The following is a 21,979-nucleotide window of genomic DNA, read 5'->3' on the forward strand; positions in this document are numbered from 1 at the left end:
TCTAATTTACTCCTATTATCAATTTTTCTTCATTCTCTTCCTATCTTTATTTGAAAAAGAAGGCATTTAAGCTAAGTAGTCAGCAATTTTTGTGGTTCAGACCATGGACAGCACTTGTTTATTGGTGCTGTCCAATCAGCAAGGACAACACAGGTTGTTCACCAAAAATGGGCCCAGCATCTAAACTTACATTCTTGCATTTCAAATAAAGATACCAAGAGAATGAAGAAAATTTGATAATAGGAGTAAATTAGAAAGTAGCTTAAAATGTCATGCTCTATCTGAATCACGGAATAACATTTTTGGGTTCAGTGTCCCTTTAAGTGATGGTAAATTCACCTCACTAACTTTAGATATATTGAAAGCTCTGGTAATTATAAGCATATTGAGGTGCTTATTTTCTTCAAAATTGAATACAACTTCTATAAAACACCATTATTGCGAGGCTCTGTTACCTGCTTTAACCTTTTAATGCCGTTAGAACGTTGTATTCCGTCCATCGGTGCTAAAGCCCATCAAAATTCGGACGGAATACAACATCCTAACCGCTTGGCTTTCCTGAAGCCACTGGCACTTCCCTGATGGGATCGCGGTCTGAAGGGCGTGCCTAGCATCATAGGGACGCCCCCCTGACGTGATCCCATCATAGAAATCTCGTGATCACGTGCATGATCGCGAGATTTCAATTTGTTTACATTGGAACAGTTGTTTCGATGTAGACACGTTAACCCCGGCACAAAAGAGTTAATACAGCCTCTGTCCGATTTTTTTAGTGTGGTATTTGACTGGCAGCTCTTCCAGCCAATAGGAGCCTCACCATGCACCCAATGTAATTTACTTACAGCATGCTCCCGTGCTTCTAACTATTAGCTGACTTAGCCTTGAAGTGCAACTGCGCACACGCAGCTCACTACGCTATTTGCGCAACTGAAACAGTGAGGCTGCTTACTGTAAACAGGTAATCTAGCATAGCGAGCTGCGCGTGCGCAGTTGTACTTCAAGGCTAAGTCAGCTAATAGTTAGAAGCACAGGAGCGTGCTGCAAGTAAAATTACATAGGGCGCATGGTGAGGCTTCTATTGGCTGGAAGAGCTGAAAGTCAAATACCACACTAAGAAAATCTATGACAGAGGCTGTATTAAAGTAGGCAACGAAGCCACAATAATGGTGTTTTATAGAAGTTTTATTCATTTTTGAAGAAAATAAGCACCTCGATGTGCTTATAATTACCAGAGCTTTCAATATATCTAAAGTTAGTGAGGTGAATTTACCATAACTTTTGGAGCCGGCCTATTTTTGGTTCAGTACTTAGTGGCTACATTTTATTAAAAATTGCCTATCAAAACTATATATTTTTTGTTAGCAGACAACCCAAGGTATTGATCTAGGCCAATTTTGGTATATTTCATTCCACCGTTTTGCCGCCAAATGCGATCATATAAAAGAAATGTAACTTTTTCACAAACTTTGGGTTCCTCCTTGAAATTATTTACTTACCGTTTGTGCAGTCATAGCACAAATGGTTTGTTCAGAAATAGCAGACATTCATGGATTTGACATTGATTTTTGATAATTAGAAGGCCACTAATCGAAGCTGCGTACCGCACTTCTGAAATTCCAGGCAGTTGAAGGGGTTAACCAGTTAGCTGGTAAGGGAAATAGCATTGTAATGTAGGGATTACCCTCCCACATGACACCTTCCAAATATATATGAATGTGCATTCAGTGTTAAACACCAATTTCCAAGTGTCTATAAGTTTTGAATAGCACTAACATGCCACTGGCAACTTATACAAATCCTGAAAATTCTAAGTACATTGGTTCAGTACTTTTGCAGTTATGAACAAAAAAACCTTTAAATGAGGCTTAAAGGGACATGAATCCCCAAATTTCCCTGTTTCACTTAGAGCATACAATTTTAAACAACTTTACAACTGACTTCTATTATCAAATTAGCTTTATTCGCTTGGTATCCTTTGCTGGTGGAGCAGCAATGCATTACTGGGAGCTATCTGAACACTGATAATAAGGATAAGGGAAAGAAGAGGGGAAAAAGAGGGGATTGGTAGCACTCTAATCCTAATTTGGATAACAAGCTGTTTAGACAACCAGCTATAATACACCGCTAGGTAGTGAAGGGTTAATTCAAATATAAAGTTTTAATTAAGTATAGTTAAAAACTAAAGCAAAGTTTAGTAAAGGCAATATACCAATCACCACAAAATACCCACAACAGTTAAAGCCAAACACAACCACGCTTAAAAATCAGTATAGACTGCAAGGCTAATAATATGTCACACCCCTGTATTCCTCTCCGATAACAGGATACATCGGCATCAGGGGTGACACAATATAGCGTATATTTGCAGTATCTAGAAAAAGCGTGTCTGTAGTTGTCTGGCTAAAATGAATTAAAACTCTGTACACAAACGCGTTTCGGCCGTTGTAAGGCCTTTCTCAATGTGTGAAAAGAAGGAAAGAAATGACAAGCCGATTGACTGTCAAATTAGCCTTTTTAAACCCTGCACAGAATATGTCAAAATCAGCACTTGGTAAACGGACACGCCTCCTCAGCAGCCAATCATATCGATCATTTGATTGCCAAGGACGGACCGTAAGATACCTGTGTTAATATTGGATAACGTGGACACGGCAGAGGTCCAATCACGCTCCATCTCTAAGTCAAGCCTCTCCTTACACTGCTCGTATGACTAATGTCACACACACACGATCAGCAGTAAATTGAAAGTAACATTGCCTTTTTTATACAGAATATTGCACCGCATTATCCATTTTTCAAAAACGTATCGTTCCATCAATACCCATTTTCTTTTGCGCATTACTATACCTGTGATCATATGTGAATAACATCAGTTCACACTAATCAGCATCAGCGTTACATATAAGCCACAGCCTCATTCAGTGCTGCATATTGATGTTGCCAAGAGAGGTTATATTGAGCTGGGTTGCACGATTGGAATATGGCTAAAGTTACAGTATGACTTGAAAATAGGACATGCACATTCATGACTTGGACGTGATAGCATCACATAATCCCATGTCTTTCATAATCAGCATTGGATAGAAATCACATGCCCATATATTTATGTGAATGTGGAATGTATTGTAGCTACTCACAGGGACCAGAAAGGATTGTGGTGTAATGGGGGTTGTAAGTGTTGATATATTCAGAAAGAAAAGAGAGACATATACCCTCTTATCACAAATATATATATATATATAAATAGATAGTCTTAGATAAGCCAAAATTGCAACAGATTAAATATCATATAGACATTGTACAGTGTAACTGATTATGTCTTCATTAGCTGTAGCATATAAATGGCACTAATCACAATCAAAAATAGTCAGTAGTATTCATAAAGTAATTTGTAGGAAGCAATACTGATTATATAAATGATTAGTCATAGGCTAATCTATAAGTATACCCAAAAATTATTATTCTCATTCATGCCATGTGGCATGACAGAGTTAAGTCTGAAGATCCATCTAGCCTCTTTTTTAAGCAGTGTCTGTTCAATGTCACCCCCTCTTATTCCTGGTTTAAGTCTCTCTAGTCCCCAGCATTTAAATGACTGAGTTTTGCCATTATGTTTTGTTAGAAAATGTCTGGATACACTTGTTATTTTCTTGCCATTTTCTAGGTCTTTGCTAAATACACACAGAGAGAAATGCACTCACAGGAACGAACAACCAGCTCAATACCATTGTTAGCCTGTTCTATGGCGATTTACCAACTGGGTGCAACTTCTTTTAGCCCAGCAATGCTAGGTCTTTGCTAGCTAGTCTGATGTTACTCAAATGCTCGGTCATCCTCGTCCCAAGGCACCTAGTTGTCATTCCAACATAAAATAAATCACAATCGCATGATAAGCAGTATATAATATTTGTACTTTTGCAATTTATGTGGCTATTGATAAACCACTTCTTGCAAAACCTATCGATTATAGTTCTCTTCTTTATCATGTGTGGACAGATTTTACAGTTGCCACAGGCGATTGACCCTTTGTAGATAGGGGCTTTTTTAGCATTTCTATCATAATGGCTACTTGTGAGATGATCACTCAAATTATTGGCCCTTCTATATGTAGACAAGGGTTTATCGGGAATGACTGTATGCAATTGTTCATCAGCTAACAAAATGTGCCAGTATTTTTGTATAATATTGGTAACTGATTGGCTATGACTCGTATAAGTAGAGATAAACCTGAGCGGGTTTTTTTCTACCCTTTTAGGTCTCAAAAGTTCAGACCTATCTTTCTTTAAAGCTTTATTATAAGCTTTAGCTAAGGCCTTTCTAGAGTAGCCTCTCTGAAGCAATCTACTCTTTAGATCCTTAGCTGCATAATTGAAAGATTCCAAAGTGGAACAATTTCTACGAATCCTAAGGTATTCACCTTTTGATAGTACTAGGATGATGGTGACTATCCGCACATAAGATGTTATTTGTGGATGTAGGCTTTCTGTATGTGTCAGTCTCCACACAATTATTAACCCTCCTAATAGTGAGGTCCAAAAATTCTACCTTGTTTTTATCGGTTACCATAGTGAGATATAAACCCAGAGGATTAGAGTTTAAAATGAAAATGAATTCAGATAAGAGTTTGTTTGTTTGTTTGTCCCTTCCCATACAAACAATATGTCTTCTATATACCTGGACCAGTGGGTAATATGCTGTGTAAACTTGCTCATAGTGTCGTGAAATACTATAGTTTCTTCCCACCAGCCCAGGTATATATTTGCATAAGTAGGGGCGCAAGACGTCCCACACGTTTGCAAATAAAACTTGTCATCGAAGACAAAGTAGTTGTGTCCCTAAACAAATTCTAATAACTCTATTATGAATTCTTTAGTCATATCAGTCATAGTGTCATTTTTCAGGAGAAAATGTGATACTGCTTTGCAACCCCATTGATTGAGTGTCAATACTGGTGTACAATGACTCAAAGTCACAAGTCACTAAAATAGAGTTAGAAGTTAAATGTATTTGGTCAATTTTATTGAGAACATGCATGGTATCTCTCGTGTAAAATGGCAGGGACTCTACAATATATCTCAGTCTTGTATCTATGTATTTGCTTGCCTTTTCTGTTAAGGATTCTATTCCCGAGATAATGGGTCTACCCGGGGGACATAGTAGATTCTTATGAACCTTAGGCAGCAAATACAATGTAGCTACTTTTGGTTGTTTTGTTTCCAGGAACGTAAACTCTTTCTGATCAATTGTACCGCTAGATAGTGTTGTCCTAATGATTTTATTGTATTTCATTAGAAACCCTTCTGTTGGATTGCCAAATAGGCTCTTATAGTTTTTGTTATTACTAAGTTGCCTATGAGCTTCTTGTAGGTACATATGGTTAGGCCACAGGACTATATTATCACCTTTATCGCTTTATTTAATTTGGATGTCTGTCCACTGTGTTAGTTCTTTTATTGCTTGTTTTTCTTCAATTGTTAAGTTAGAAGTGCAAGATTCACTATTATCTGGGAGACTTAAAATGTCTTTGCAGACTAAATCCAAAAACGATACAGTATTATGAGATATTGCTAGGTGGTACAAATTGTGATTTGGATTTTAGTATATTTCTCCAACTTGTATCCTGTTGTGTGGTCTGAATGTTATCTACATTGGCATCCTCTAGTAAGGAAATTAAATCATTAATAGCAGTCATATCTGCTTTGTCTAAAGATTCATTTTCAGTGTTTCTAGAAAAGTACTTTTTCAGTAATATCTTATGTGCAAATAGGTGGACATCTTTGATAACTTCAAACTTGTCTATAGTGGGTGTAGGTACAAAAGTAAGGCCCTTTTTAAGTACTGAGATTTGAGTGTGAGTGAGTGTTTTGTCAGAAAGATTAATTATGTTTAACTCTTTTTCTGATTGTTTGTTTTGTTTGTTTTGTTCTGGGGTTTTGAGTGGAATTAGACTTGTTTCCTTGTCCTTGGTCTTTTTTTCTTTGTCCTCTACGGACTCTCTGCCTAAAGGGATACTTGGTGTATTGCCATGTGGGGTTATTATATTTCTCAGGATAGGTCTTAATCTAGTTTCATCATCTGATATGTCTATATCTGTTTCACCATCTCTGTCAGACATATCAGAATCACTCCCTATGTTTTTAGGCCGATTCCACAAGTAAACTTAGTTATTCATATAATCATTGACATCTCGGTCAATTTTCTTTTCCTTTTTGTTCGAAATAAATTTGGCAAATTTTTCTACATCCCCTTTAATTTTGGTATAAGATTTTTGAAAATCCTCTCTAGTCTCAAAGTTTGAATTCCTCACTAATTTCAGAAATTTGATCTGTTATTTCTTGTAATATCTCCATTTCATGCTCTATGAGGTAACCTATGAGTTTAAAGGAGCATTCTGTCAAGGCCCTTTCCCATTTACTTTTAAGTTCTGGTTTTAAATCTTGGAAAGTAGGGAACATTTTGAGGCGTAAGCCTCTGGGAATAACTTTATTATCCGTGTAAAAATTAAACATTCCTATGTTCCATTGCCTCTTAATTTGTTTTTTCCTAATTTTCTTAAGGTTATTGAGAGGTTTAGACCATTCCCCAGTGATATCGTTATCCTTGGTATTTTTGTTTTTTAAATACGCAGTTAAATTTTTAATATCTTCTGACCACTGTAGCATTTCAACACCCAGATTAAAAGTAGCCATTTTTGTATATAGAAAGAGGTAAAACCTAGCTTTTAATAATATAACATGTGCTCAAATATTGAGAAAAATGTGGTTTATCCACTAGGAAATATAAAAAAAATAAACAGTTAATATTGGCACAATGTCAACTTGTATGTATAGGATATAAGAAGTATATAAACCTCGGTGCTGCCCCTTAAATTAAGTCTGATAATAAGGATAAGGGAAAGAAGAGGGGAAAAAGAGGGGATTGGTAGCACTCTAATCCTAATTTGGATAACAAGCTGTTTAGACAACCAGCTATAATACACCGCTAGGTAGTGAAGGGTTAATTCAAATATAAAGTTTTAATTAAGTATAGTTAAAAACTAAAGCAAAGTTTAGTAAAGGCAATATACCAATCGCCACAAAATACCCACAACAGTTAAAGCCAAACACAACCACGCTTGAAAATCAGTATAGACTGCAAGGCTAATAATATGTCACCCCCCTGTATTCCTGGCCGATAACAGGATACATCGGCATCAGGTGTCAGGGGTGACACAGTATAGCGTATATTTGCAGTATCTAGAAAAAGCGTGTCTGTAGTTGTCTGGCTAAAATGAATTAAAACTCTGTACACAAATGCGTTTCGGCCATTGTAAGGCCTTTCTCAATGTGTGAAAAGAAGGAAAGAAATGACAAGCCGATTGACTGTCAAATTAGCCTTTTTAAACCCTGCACAGAATATGTCAAAACCTGTAACATATCTCAGCCTAATGTCACTATCCCTTTAAGACTGCCTTTCCTGATTCTGACACTTATGCTGTTTTGGGCAGTATTTACATTCAATTTGCCTGCCTGATTAATCATTCATGCACCTGATTCCCTCAGCTTCTTTTTAAGCCTTCTCAGGTCTAATGTGCTTTGCATTAACTTTGAAGTTGTGATCCTGAACAACAGAGGTCTGTGACTGTTTCCTGTATGAATTCAACCAAGTTATTCAAGCTACAGCCTTTCCTATTTCCTATGCTTAAAATCATCAAGTCGCAAGTATCCAAATAATTCCATTTTGTTACCTGGACACTACTTAAACTCTGAACTTTATTATAAATCAAGTATACTTTTGTTTATCATCACTCTCTAGTTTACAACAGCATCTTACTCAGACCTTAATAACTATTCTCTGCTACAAGTTGTCATAGCTGAAATATCATTATACAAATATGTTAACATATTCAGAACTCTGCATCTATGTGTTCAGTTAAAAGCTTTCATGTGAATCTCCAATATATGCACAAATAGTAATTAATGCCTAAAACTTGCAACTTGACTATCACCTGTGCTACTCTGCTTATTACTGACATACAGCTATATATATTATGTACTGTGAACCTGCAACAAACCTTAGTTTGTATCTAAGTGTCAATCTTCTACCAGTTTACTCTGAAGCCTGAACATTCCACATTGCTATATTTTTCTCTCATTGAATCATGCAGCTACTCCTATTAACTAACTTTAAGTCACAGTGAAGCCAGAATATATTGTATACGAATGTTGCACTCTCCATGAATTCTACAATAACTTCTAGCAACTATGAATCACAGAATATCATCTATCCACATCCAGGATACTCTTCCCCGGGTCAGGGGTCGGTGTCTTCAAATCCCTACCACTGCCCTGAGGGTCTGTGTCCTGAACGCATGTACACCGGAAAATGACAAAACCAATCAGCGCTTGGTAAACGGACACGCCTCCTCAGCAGCCAATCATATCGATCATTTGATTGCCAAGGACGGACCGTAAGATACCTGTGCTAAGATTGGATAACGTGGACACGGCAGAGGTCCAATCATGCTTCATCTCTAAGTCAAGCCTCTCCTTTCACTGCTTGTATGACTAATATGTTACGCACACGATCAGCAGTAAATTAAAAGTAACATCGCCTTTTTTATAATGAATGTGACGGACTTCCCCGCTACCCCGACTGGGTAGCGCCGTCGACCGGGTCCTTCCTCTGCCTGGAACAAGTGGCTATGTAGCCCAGGAAAGTGATTTCTATGTAGCCCAGGAAAGTGATTTTAGCTGGAGCTCACCCAAATAACTAGACAGACTAGCCTTCAGGTGAACAAGAACTGATTTTATTGAGAACACACACTCCTTTTATACACACATCATCTTGATAACACAAAGGACAATCCCACAATTTTCCCGCCCCTCCAGACAGCCCAGCACCTCCATAGGAGCCACAGTCTCACATAATCCCAATACTTAGGAGTGGCGGTTTCGGGTGATCCCGGTGGAGCGGCGGCACTTCCAAGCTCTTGGTCCCCAGATGCCACAGTCCAAAAATCAGCATGATTCGTTACTGGGGACCGGAGTTACAGGCCGTTGAAGTTATGGGGTTAGGGGTGTCCAAAAACCCCAGTTCCCAAAGGAGCTTCCCTCTGATAATTGCCACAGCTCTTGTCCTCCGTAGGGGCTACCAATCCCCAAAAGAGTGGAGCTCTGGGGCAAAGGGCTGCAGGAGCGACCAGGGGTAAAATTAGCGGGTGTCCTGTGGCCGACCGGGAGTTCCAGGAGCCCGACCAGCCTGAGAGGAGTTAGGCGGGAGTCCGTTGTGAGGCGGGAGTCTGTTGTGAGGCAGTTGACCGGGAGTTCCAGAAGCCCGGCCAGCCTAGGAGGGTTTTCCTGGTCATACACCAAACAAAAGCTTCCAGAGATTGTGGTTGCTCTGAGGAGCCCAAAACCACTGAGAAACAGCTGGGGTGAAGTCTATAGGGGGGGGCAAGGGTTCAGCCCCTGCAGCCCAGTATCAAGGACAACTCCCCCCCCCTCCAGTTCGGCAGTCCCGGCTAGATCCACACACGGGTCGGCCTGGGGATGTCCGAGGAGTTTATGCCACTTCAGTCTGCCGGGAAAGTCCATCAGCATTCCCATTGCTCTTTCCCGGTCGGTACTGGATGTCAAAGTTAAATGGCTGCAGGGCTAGGCTCCACCTCAACAGTCTCCCATTGTCCCCGGAAGCACGGATGAGCCATACTAGGGGGTTGTGGTCAGTAAGGACAGTGAATGGTCTCCCATATAGGTAGGGCTGCAACTTCAAAGCCCATACCAGCGCCAGACACTCCTTCACAACCGCTGCATAGCCTACTTCTCGGGGTAGCAGTTTGCGACTGATGTAGGCAACGGGGTGTTCCTGTCCTTTATCATCCACCTGGCTTAGTATGGCCCCCAACCCGAACATGGAGGCATCTGTGTGGACAGAAAAACGTTTGGCTGGGTTAGGAGCGGCCAGTACTGGGGCAGAGATTAAGGCAGACTTAAGACTCTGGAAGGCTTTTTCACACTCGGGGGACCACAGGACCAGTCGGGGAAGTCGTTTACGGGTCAGGTCAGTCAGGGGTTTGGCGAGGATGCTGTAATTAGGGACGAACCTCGGGTAGTAGCCTGCAGTACTCAGAAAGGCAAGGACTTGGGTTTTGGTCCTGGGGGTGGGCCAGTTAGCCACTGCATCGACTTTGGCCGGCTCGGGTCGCTGCTTACCGCAGCCAACTCGGTGGCCTAAGTACTGAACTTCCGAGTGCCCAATGGTACACTTATCTGGCTTCAAGGTTAGGCCTGCGGCTCGAAGACGATCTAAGACGACGCCTAGGTGGACCAGATGGTCCTCCCAGGTCTCGCTATAGATGGCGATGTCATCCAGGTATGCACAGGCATAGTCCTGGAGGCCATCCAACAGGCGGTCTACCATTCTTTGGAAAGTTGCTGGGTCGTTCTTCATTCCAAACGGCATGACCTTAAACTGGTATAAGCCGAAGGGAGTGATGAAGGCAGACTTGGGGACGAACTCAGGGCGGAGGGGGATTTGCCAATAACCCTTGCATAGGTCGATTGTGGTCAGGAAGTGGCCCCGTGCGATTCGATCTAACAGGTCATCTACTCGGGGGAATGGGATAGGCGTCAGTGGTGGTTCTGTCGTTGAGTCTACGGTAGTCAACGCAGAAACGGGTAGTTCTGTCCTTCTTGGGTACTAACACTACCGGGGAGGCCCAGGGACTGTTGGACGGTTCAATGACACCGAGGTCCAACATTCCCCGGAGCTCCCGGTGCATACTGTCCCTGACGGCCTCTGGGACCCTGTAGGCAGCCTGTCGCAGGGGTGTCTGTCCCGGGGTCTCCACCCGGTGAATGGCTGTGGTGGTAAACCCAGGGACAGTAGAGAACATGTCACTTCTTTGTTCCAAGAGTCACCGGACCTGCCTTTTCTGTCCGGGCTCTAACCTATCGTCTAGGGATATGTCATCCATAACCTGGGGGGTGTCAGTAGGTCCGGGAAGCTCCGGCATTGGAAGACTTCCAGAGTCTTCCACTGCCGGCGCACAGATAGCGGCCACATCTCTAGGTATCTCTATGTATGCCTTTAAACATGTTCACATGAAAGGTCCGACAGATCCTTTCATCTGAACATTTCGCTACCAGGTATGTGGTGTTGTTCAGTTGTTCCACAACCTGGTAAGGTCCTTGCCAAGAGGCCTGTAGCTTGTTGGTTTTGACAGGCTTCAGAGCGAGGACCTTCTGTCCCACAATCAGGGTTCGGGTACGGGCATTGCGATCGTACCATCGCTTCTGCCTGTGCTGAGAGGCTTGAAGGTTCTTGCATACCTGGCCAGGTCCCTTAGCCGGTCTTTGAGCTGGAGTATGTACTCCACAACAGAGTGCTGTTCCCCCCCCCCGGTGGCTCCCTCCCAGTGGGCTCGTACCAAATCTAGTGGGCCCCTAACCTTTCGACCATATAGAAGTTCAAAGGGGAGAAACCAATGGATTCCTGAAACACCTCTCGATATGCAAAGAGGAGGTGCAGCAGGAATCTCTCCCAGTCCTTCTGAGTGGCCGAGAACGTCCGAAGCAGTTGCTTTAGGGTCCCGTTAAACCTCTCACACAGCCCATTCATCTGGGGATGGTAAGGGGCGCTGTGCAGGGGTTTAATCCTGCACAACTCCCAGAGCTGTTGAGTGATTTCCGCAGTGAACTGTGTTCCCTGATCGGAAACCACTTCCCGAGGGAAGCCTACCCTGGTGAATATCCGGAGCATCGCATCTGCTATGGTCTCGACCGTGATATTGGCCAAGGGGATTGCCTCGGGGTATCGGGTGGCATAGTCCACCACTGTAAGGATGTATTTCTTCCCTGATGGGCTGGGCTGAGCTAATGGCCCCACAATGTCTACTGCCACTCGGCTAAAGGGTTCCTCAATAATGGGCAGGGGATGGAGGGGGCTTTCGTATGATCACCTGTCTTTCCTACCTTCTGGCAAACCTCACAGGATTTACAGTATTCCTTAATATCGGCTGTAATGCCTGGCCAGAAGAAGGTTTGAGTCAAGCTTTCCTAAGTGGACGGCTAAGGGGATGTCATGCCCTATGTTCAGTAGGTTGGACCGAAACTTCTTCGGTACAACCAGCTGGCGTTTGGGCACCGGTCCTTTTCTCCTCTTGGAGATCCGGTACAGGAGCTCTCCCTCCCACTGGAATCATTCGTCTCTGGGGCCCTGGGGGTCAGCACCTACTCGGTCTCGGTAAGGGGCTAGGGTCGGGTCGCTCAAGGTTTCTTTGGCGAAGTCAGAGGGGGTCGCCCAGGAGGGGGTGTCAGTAAGTTTGGGGTTAGTGGGGACGGGTAGTCGTGGAAAGGTAGGTGTCGGGGTGATAGGTCTTACCTGGGTCCCCAGAGTTGATGAGGTGGCGGGGCATCTGACCTGCTGGCGGGTAGTCACTGAGCAGGTTCCTGGAGAGGCATCCCCCACATAGGCGTACACAAGGTGGCCGAGTTCGTTTCCCAACAGGACCTCGGCAGGGATGAAGGTGCATAACCCCCACTTCTACATTGCGGGAGTCTGTTTTCCAGTTCAAATGGACCCAGGCTGTAGGAATCCTGAGGACCTCACCTCCGGCTACCCCCACAGCAAGGGTGCGCCCAGTGCAGCCGGAGGGGGGGGGAACGAGGTGAGGTTGGATCAAAGAAACGGTGGCCCCCGTATCTCTCATTCCTTGAGCCACCTGCCCGTTGACCGAGACAACTTGCCGGTGTTGTTGTTGGTTGTCTTGGTCCATTGAGCCGACATGGTGCAAGACACCCACTTCTTCTCCTGTCCACTCAGCATACGGGTCGGAGCTTGCTGTATGGGCACAATGGGCAGCTTGAGGAGACCCCCACGAGGTTGAGGCAGGGTTCCTTGGCGGCTGGGCTGGGGGGGTTTCGTTGTCTGGTGGGGCAGTCCCATATAACATGTCCAGGGTGTCCACTCCCATAACACCCCCGGAGATGGCTGCTCCCAGCCGGGTAAACAGGGGGCGGCCGGGTCTGTGGCTGCCAAAAGAACGTTGGGGTTCGAGCTGGGGCTGGAGTGAAGCGGGTTGCTGGCCGGTGGTCTGTGGCCGCCAGGCATCCACATACTGATCAGCCAGGGCGGCGGCTTGGTCAGCTGTTCTGGGTCCCTTCTCTTTTACCCAGTCCCTTATCTCTGCTGGAGTGCGGTTGTAGAACTGCTCCAGGAGGATGAGTTGAACAGCTTTGTCTAGGGTGGTGATGTGGCACCCAGTAACTGAGGAGTTCAAGGATCTAGCTAAGCGGTGGGCAAACTCGGTATACGGCTGCTCCTGTTGTCTTTGTAGTCCCCTGAAGTTTAGCCGGTGAGCCTCCGGGGTAAGTCCATACCAAGCAAGGATGCGCTCCTTCACCCGGTCATACTTGCCTTGATCTTCGGAGGGGACAGTGTGGAAAGCCTCCAAGGCCCTACCGGATAGTTTTCCAATTAAGATAGTAACCCTATGGCATTAGTGACCCCATGCATCCGGCACTGGGTCTCAAACAGCTGTAGGTAGCGGTCGATATCCTCACTCCCATCATCCTGGAAGGTTCGGAAAGCCCTGTGAGGTAGTTTCTTGGGCCGGGAAGGGGGGTTCAGGGGATCCAGCATGACCCCCCCATATAGACTTCTGAAGCTCCAACATGTGTATCTTGTTGGCGTCAGTCACTATCCGAGTAATGATCTCCTCGGAGGGGGGGGGGTTAGGTCCATAGAGAGCCAGTTGCCACCTTACCTGCCGCTGTTTGTCGGATGTTGTAGTCCCTGGAGTGGAGGGTGTACTGGGCTGTCCTCCGCTTTGGTCGCTGTCCGACCCACCAGCCTGTTCGCTAGCCCGATCGTCCTCCATCAGTTCGGCTACGAGCACTGCCTTTGTCTTGTTGCTGGCGACTTTCCCTCTAGTCTGCAGCAATGTTCTCAATTCTTCCTTCCAGAGCCCCAGTACTGCTCCAAGCGGCAAGATCTTCAGTTGGTGGTTTGGACGTTCCAGGTAGATGGAAGCATCCCACCGCTGCCAACCAATGTGACGGACTTCCCCGCTACCCCAAGTGGGTAGCGCCGTCGACCGGGTCCTTCCTCTGCCTGGAACAAGTGGCTATGTAGCCAAGGAAAGTGATTTTAGCTGGAGCTCACCCAAATAACTAGACAGACTATATATAAACCCTGATGTCACCAATGTTATTGTAATCTGGTAGCCCATTCTGGGTGCATACCCTATATATTGATGGGTAAATAGCCTTAGATACGCCAAAATTGCAACAGATTAAATATCATATAGACATTGTACAGTGTAACTGATTATGTCTTCATTAGCTGTAGCATATAAATGGCACTAATCACAATCAAAAATAGTCAGTAGTATTCATAAAGTAATTTGTAGAAAGCAATACTGATTATATAAATGATTAGTCATAGGCTAATCTATAAGTATACCCAAAAATTATTATTCTCATTCATTCCATGTGTCATGACAGAGTTAAAGGGACACAGTACCCAAAATTTTTCTTTCGTGATTCAGATTGAGCATGAAATTTTAAGCAACTTTCTAATTTACTTCTATTATCAAATTTTCTTCATTCTCTTGGTATCTTTATTTGAAATGCAAGAATGTAAGTTTAGATGCCGGCCCATTTTTGGTGAACAACCTGGGTTGTCCTTGCTGATTGGTGGATAAATTCATCCACCAATAAAAAAGTGCTGTCCAGAGTACTGAAACCAAAAAAAAAAAAAATCCTTTCTGGTCCCCGTGTGTAGCTACAATACATTCACATCAATATATGGGCATGTGATTACTATCCAATGCTGATTATGAAAGACATGGGATTATGTGATGCTATCACGTCCAATTCATGAATGTGCATGTCCTATTTTCAAGTCATACTGTAACTTTAGCCATATTCCAATCGTGCAACCCAGCTCAATATAACCTCTCTTGGCAACATCAATATGCAGCACTGAATGAGGTTGTGGCTTATATGTAACGCTGATGCTGATTAGTGTGAACTGATGTTATTCACATATGATCACAGGTATAGTAATGCGCAAAAGAAAATGGGTATTGATGGAACGATCAGTTTTTGACAAATGGATAATACGGTGCAATATTCTGTATAAAAAAGGCGACGTTACTTTTAATTTACTGCTGATCGTGTGCGTGACATATTAGTCATACGAGCAGTGTAAGGAGAGGCTTGACTTAGAGATGGAGAGTGATTGGACCTCTGCCGTGTCCACGTTATCCAATCTTAGCACAGGTATCTTACGGTCCGTCCTTGGCAATCAAATGATCGATATGATTGGCTGCTGAGGAGGCGTGTCCGTTTACCAAGCGCTGACTGGTTTTGACACATTCTATGCAGGGTTTAAAAAGGCTAATTTGACAGTCAATCATCTTTCCTTCTTTTCACACATTGAGAAAGGTCTTACAACGGCCGAAACGCGTTTGTGTACAGTTTGAATTCATTTTAGCCAGACAACTACAGACACGCTTTTTCTAGATACTGCAAATATACGCTATATTGTGTCACCCCTGACACCTGATGCCGATGTATCCTGTTATCGGAGAGGAATAGAGGGTTGTGACATATTATTAGCCTTGCAGTCTATACTGATTTTCAAGCGTGGTTGTGTTTGGCTTTAACTGTTGTGGGTATTTTGTGGCGATTGGTATATTGCCTTTACTAAACTTTGCTTTAGTTTTTAACTATACTTAATTAAAACTTTATATTTTAATTAACCCTTCACTACCTAGCGGTGTATTATAGCTGGTTGTCTAAACAGCTTGTTATCCAAATTAGGATTAGAGTGCTACCAATCCCCTCTTTTTCCCCTCTTCTTTCCCTTATTCTTATTATCAGACTTAATTTAAGGGGCAGCACCGAGGTTTACATACTTCTTATATCCTATACATACAAGTTGACATTGTGCCAATATTAACTGTTTATTTTTAGCTATCTGAACACATCAGATAAGCCCATGACAAAAGCCATACGTGTACATCCACTAATAATCAGCTAGCTCCCAGTAGTGCTTTGCGGCTCCTGGGCCTAGCTAGACATGATTTTCAACAAAGGGTACAAAGCAAATTAGAGAATAGAAGTAAATTAGAAATTAAAAAGACATGATTATTCTAAATCCCAAAAGAAAAAAAAATGGTTTTATGTCCCTTGAAACTTCAGGGGAAAAAAAAAAAAAAAAAGAAATAAAGGCACACACATTTGTCAGGTCAGCACAACTGTGTGGGGCTAGTCAGGAAACAAATAACAATAGTTGTACAGCAGCTTGGTGTACCTGTATGTGTGGGGCTAGTCAGGACACAAATAACAATAGTTGTACAGCAGCTTGGTGTACCTGTATAAGGGGATGCAGCAGCTGGCTATACCTGTATGTGTGGGGCTAGTCAGGACACAAATAACAATAGATGTACAGCAGCTTGGTGTACCTGTATAAGGGGATGCAGCAGCTGGCTATACCTGTATGTGTGGGGCTAGTCAGGACACAAATAACAATAGATGTACAGCAGCTTGGTGTACCTGTATAAGGGGATGCAGCAGCTGGCTATAACTGTATGTGTAAAGCTAGTCAGGACACAAATAACAATAGATGTACAGCAGCTTGGTGTACCTGTATAAGGGGATGCAGCAGCTGGCTATAACTGTATGTGTGGGGCTAGTCAGGACACAAATAACAATAGATGTACAGCAGCTTGGTGTACCTGTATGTGTGGGGCTAGTCAGGACACAAATAACAATAGATGTACAGCAGCTCGGTTTAACTGTATAAGGGGATGCAGCAGCTGGCTATAACTGTATATGTGGGGCTAGTCAGGACACAAATAACAATAGTTGTACAGCAGCTCGGTGTAACTGTATAAGGGGATGCAGCAGCTGGCTATAACTGTATGTGTGGGGCTAGTCAGGACACAAATAACAATAGATGTACAGCAGCTTGGTGTACCTGTAGTATGTGTGGGGCTAGTCAGGACACAAATAACAATAGATGTACAGCAGCTTGGTGTACCTGTATGTGTGGGGCTAGTCAGGACACAAATAACAATAGATGTACAGCAGCTCGGTTTAACTGTATAAGGGGATGCAGCAGCTGGCTATAACTGTATATGTGGGGCTAGTCAGGACACAAATAACAATAGTTGTACAGCAGCTCGGTGTAACTGTATAAGGGGATGCAGCAGCTGGCTATAACTGTATGTGTGGGGCTAGTCAGGACACAAATAACAATAGATGTACAGCAGCTTGGTGTACCTGTAGTATGTGTGGGGCTAGTCAGGAAACAAATAACAATAGATGTACAGCAGCTTGGTGTACCTGTATGTGTGGGGCTAATCAGGACACAAATAACAATAGTTGTACAGCAGCTCGGTGTACCTGTATAAGGGGATGCAGCAGCTGGCTATAACTGTATATGTGGGGCTAGTCAGGACACAAATAACAATAGTTTACAGCAGCTTGGTGTACATGTGTGAGGATGCAGCAGCTGGCTATAACTGTATGTGTGGGGCTAGTCAGGACACAAATAACAATAGTTTACAGCAGCTTGGTGTACCTGTGTGAGGATGCAGCAGCTGGCTATAACTGTATGTGTGGGGCTAGTCAGGACACAAATAACAATAGTTTACAGCAGCTTGGTGTACCTGTGTGAGGATGCAGCAGCTGGCTATAACTGTATGTGTGGGGCTAGTCGGGACACAAATAACAATAGTTGTACAGCAGCTTGGTGTACCTGTATAAGGGGATGCAGCAGCTGGCTATAACTGTATGTGTAAAGCTAGTCAGGACACAAATAACAATAGTTTACAGCAGCTTGGTGTACCTGTGTGAGGATGCAGCAGCTGGCTATAACTGTATGTGTGGGGCTAGTCAGGACACAAATAACAATAGATGTACAGCAGCTTGGTGTACCTGTATAAGGGGATGCAGCAGCTGGCTATAACTGTATGTGTGGGGCTAGTCAGGACACAAATAACAATAGATGTACAGCAGCTTGGTGTACCTGTATAAGGGGATGCAGCAGCTGGCTATAACTGTATGTGTGGGGCTAGTCAGGACACAAATAACAATAGATGTACAGCAGCTTGGTGTACCTGTATAAGGGGATGCAGCAGCTGGCTATACCTGTATGTGTGGGGCTAGTCAGGACACAAATAACAATAATTGTACAGCAGCCTGGTGTACCTACAAGACAAGAGGGGATGCTGTAGGCTGCTGTATCTGAGAGAGGGTGCACGCATCGGGTTTGCAAGAGCCACGGGTAACGTTTGATAGGAAAGACTGTCTGAGACCCGCTTCAGCCAGTGCTGGGAGCAGCTAGCCCTCTGATGTTTAGGGAGGGGAGGTAGGGATGCTATTGCCAAGGAGGAAAGGGAAGAGGAGGAGCGTGGGAAGCCAGCGAGCAGTGTCAATACAATAGGCTTCTTGTGTGTGGATGTGTGCGCCTGCTGAGAGGTTGCAGACACCAAGGAAAGGCTCGGTCAGGGAAACCAGGATACTTGCTTTACGGGCGAGGTGGCCGAGCGTTCTTTGAGCATGCAGAACAGTCTGTGATCTGCAAGGATCTATTCCGGTGCCCGCACTGCAGTGAGTGGTGCCGCTGACAAGGTGAGCAAGGCGCGTGTGTGTATGGGTGCCTGTATTATTGTAGGCAGGCCCGCGAGAGAGCTGTGTGTTTTGCGCGGTGAACCGCAGTTTGTATGGGTAACCTTCTTCAAGGCCCTAACTATCTTCATCCCCCTGGTACTAGTAGCCTGTTACCACCTCAGAGGGCCTATATGCACAAGGGAGTGCTTACTATACTACCCCAGTCTGTATATAAGGGTATGAGTTTATGCTCTTGCCACTGTGAGTTTCATGCGAGTCAGTGGCCCTCTAGGTGACATGTCCGTGAAACAGCACCCATGACAACAGGCACCCCTGTTATGGCCTTAACACCCTGTATCACTCACTGTTTGCAGCAGACTGAAATTTGGCGCCAAGACAACTCCAGGTCCTGTCAGGATTGGAACACTACTGACATGTCCTCTTCTGCCCTTTTGTCACCTCCCTCATGACAGGCCTGGGGCTATTTTGGTGACAACTGCTAGTGGGAAGCTATGTATACTAATTAAACGGGACTGTATCATCCAAAACTACTGTTGAAAAGTTACACAGCGCCCGCAGGCATATTTAATATCTTCTCATTGCTTACTTAACTGTATGTATTTATAGCTTTAGGAATGTTTTGAAATGTATGTAGATTAAGGCTCTTTATCACTCTTCCCCGTATGTATTCGGTATTATCATGAACTGTCTGTTGTTTACAACCAGACATTTTTACACCAGTGCTGAAAAAAATTGTAGACTTCGGGGCTTTTTTTTTAGTTCAATGTCAATTTAGTTTTTTGTTATCCAAACAACTTCTGTTAAATGTGCCTGCAGACCAAGCACATTAATTAGATACTTTTTATTTTTGCAGAAGTCATTGACATAATATTACAATAATGTAGAATGCAAAATTTGTGTAATTTGATACAGATTACATAGAATGACAGTCTAAATTACTATTTATTTTAAAATTTTGAAACATTTCCCAAAACATCAACAATCATAGTTTAATATTTTTCAAGTCAAAGTAATTGAAAAAAAACAAACAGAAAAATGCTTTTTATATTTTGTAATTTTTCATGTGTATAAAATAAATATCAATATAATATTTTTTAATTATACAATTACATAACATTAAAAGTGTACTGGTGCTGTATAATCCCAACTTACTTTTTCTAGACCATTTGCATTGCAACATTTTTGCATAGAATAAAAGCTAAATCAAGCTTTTTATGAAACTGGGACCTGCAACCCATGCATGCATTAGTTATTAAACTTAATAGAAATATTTGCAAGATGTATTATTAATAATTTAAAAATGAGTTTACCTTTTATTTTTTAAACTTAATTTGTGCAGTGTCCATTACTTCCTGTCACACCCCTACAAGGGGACTGGGCTCTCTACAGGAAGGTATATCTTATTTGATAGCTTCGGGAAGAGGGCCCAACGGCACTACTGAAGGGTAAAAAGGGAATATAATGATTGATGATTACAACTGAGCGAAGAAATGAATTTGCCCTCAGTGATATACTAAATAGTATGATGGTTTGGTGCTATGTACATTACTAGACAACCACCAATATCTTATTTGATGTCATAAAGCTTCTAAACATCAATTGGTTTACTGTTCAGTGAATTCTAGAGAAACGGGAAGCCTGTTTTGCCCATGCTCCGAAGAGGCAAATGCAGCTTAAAGGGACACTGAACCCATTTTTTTCTTACTTGATTCAGATAGAGCATGCAATTTTAATCAACTTTCTAATTTACTCCTATTATCAAATTTTCTTCGTTCTCTTGCTATCTTTATTTGAAAAAGAAGACATCTAAGCTTTTTTTTTTGGTTCAGTACTCTGGCTAGCACTTTTTATTGGCAGATTAATTTATCCACCAATCAGCAAGGACAACCCAGGTTGTTCACCAAAAATGGGCTGGCATCTAAACTTACATTCTTGTATTTCAAATAAAGATACCAAGAGAATGAAGAAAATTTGATAATAGGAGTAAATTAGAAAGTTGCTTAAAATGTCATGCTCTATCTGAATCACGAAAGAAAACATTTGGGTTCAATGTCCCTTTAAGTTACCAATATATCAGGTCCCTCATCAACCTGAGGGCAGTGGCTATATTAATGATTTCCAATTGCTTATTTTACATGAAATCAAGTAAGTTGTTGGCTGTTTTTTTTTTTACACAATCTGTTTCTTTTTATGCTTACTTTGATTTAGCATATTTGTTTTTACTAAAGGAGTATGGTTTCATTTCCCTTTAAGACGACTGACCCTGCATGGCATTGTTTTTAACCCCACTTTAGACCCCAAAGCACTGCTGGTTCAGACCGGAAACCACCGCTGATCCAATCCGCAACACCAGTCGCACATCTCACAGTGTAACTAGATCTACCAAATGGATCAGCAGTGGTTTCCTGCTTTGGACCAGTAATACTTTGCAAGTCCTGAGCTGTATGTCTACTGTGAGTTTAACCCCTTCGCAGGGTTGCTAGTTTTAAAATTATTTATATATATATATATATATATATATATATACACACAGAACATGGTACAAGTTTTGAAGTAGATGTCATCCTATGCTTGTTAATTTTCTGTAGGTGTGTGTGTGTGTGTGTGTATATATATATATATATCAAATTGATTTTATGTGGTACAGTGTCAGCAGTGATTTAATTACTTGATTGCATGCAACACACTCAGTGGCGGTACATTGCCTCTATCAGCTCCACACAGTAGGCAGTGAAGAGGAGAAGAGGGCACACTTGCCTTGTAGACATGTCAGCTGTGCAAAGAGCCTTGTGGTAGTGCTCATATATGTTGTAAAGGGTTTAGCCTGTGAGCCTTGCACACACTTTCAAAGAGAGCAGTGTCAGGATATTTTTTCTGGGAGCAATGGCCTATTTTCTACGTGTCCTGCCTACTGGGTTGTCTGTATTATGCCAAATTTCATGTGAGAGTCAAATTTAGACAGTTTTATCTTTGTATACATTTCATTTTTATTCATATATTTAGCTCGACTGGTATCTTTTCAATCTGTGAATGGTTCAAGACCATTGCTGGAATATAGAACTGTCTGTTGATTTACTTGTTATATTGTGCAGTTGGAAAGCACGTTTACTGCAATATTATCACATTGTTTTAAACATTTGATTTGTTGTCTTAAATTGTTTTTGGTAGTGTAAATAGGTTTAAGAAACACTAAAGGGGGAAGGGAACTTTAACTTTCACAAGCAGATGTCACATATTCTTTCCGCACCCTCTTTCCATCTCTCGCTTTAAATTTGCTCTTTCACATAGACACACACACGGACAAAATGGAAATATGCTAAGAATTATTATTCCAACCAAAGCACACAAGTTAA

The 21,979-nt window shown here is 42.6% G+C and overlaps 1 protein-coding gene across 1 annotated transcript in view; it reads left to right on the top strand.

Annotated features, from left to right (window-relative positions):
• The first annotated feature begins 18,447 nt into the window (after window positions 1-18,447).
• Window positions 18,448-21,979, top strand: part of JADE3 (jade family PHD finger 3) — a 192,296-nt gene continuing 188,764 nt past the window's right edge. The window contains exon 1 of the mRNA XM_053707741.1: window positions 18,448-18,626. The gene's annotated coding sequence lies outside the window, so the exon portion shown is untranslated. The remainder of the gene's footprint in view (window positions 18,627-21,979) is intronic.

This window comes from Bombina bombina, chromosome 3, assembly GCF_027579735.1.
Source record: "Bombina bombina isolate aBomBom1 chromosome 3, aBomBom1.pri, whole genome shotgun sequence".
Lineage (NCBI taxonomy): Eukaryota > Metazoa > Chordata > Amphibia > Anura > Bombinatoridae > Bombina > Bombina bombina.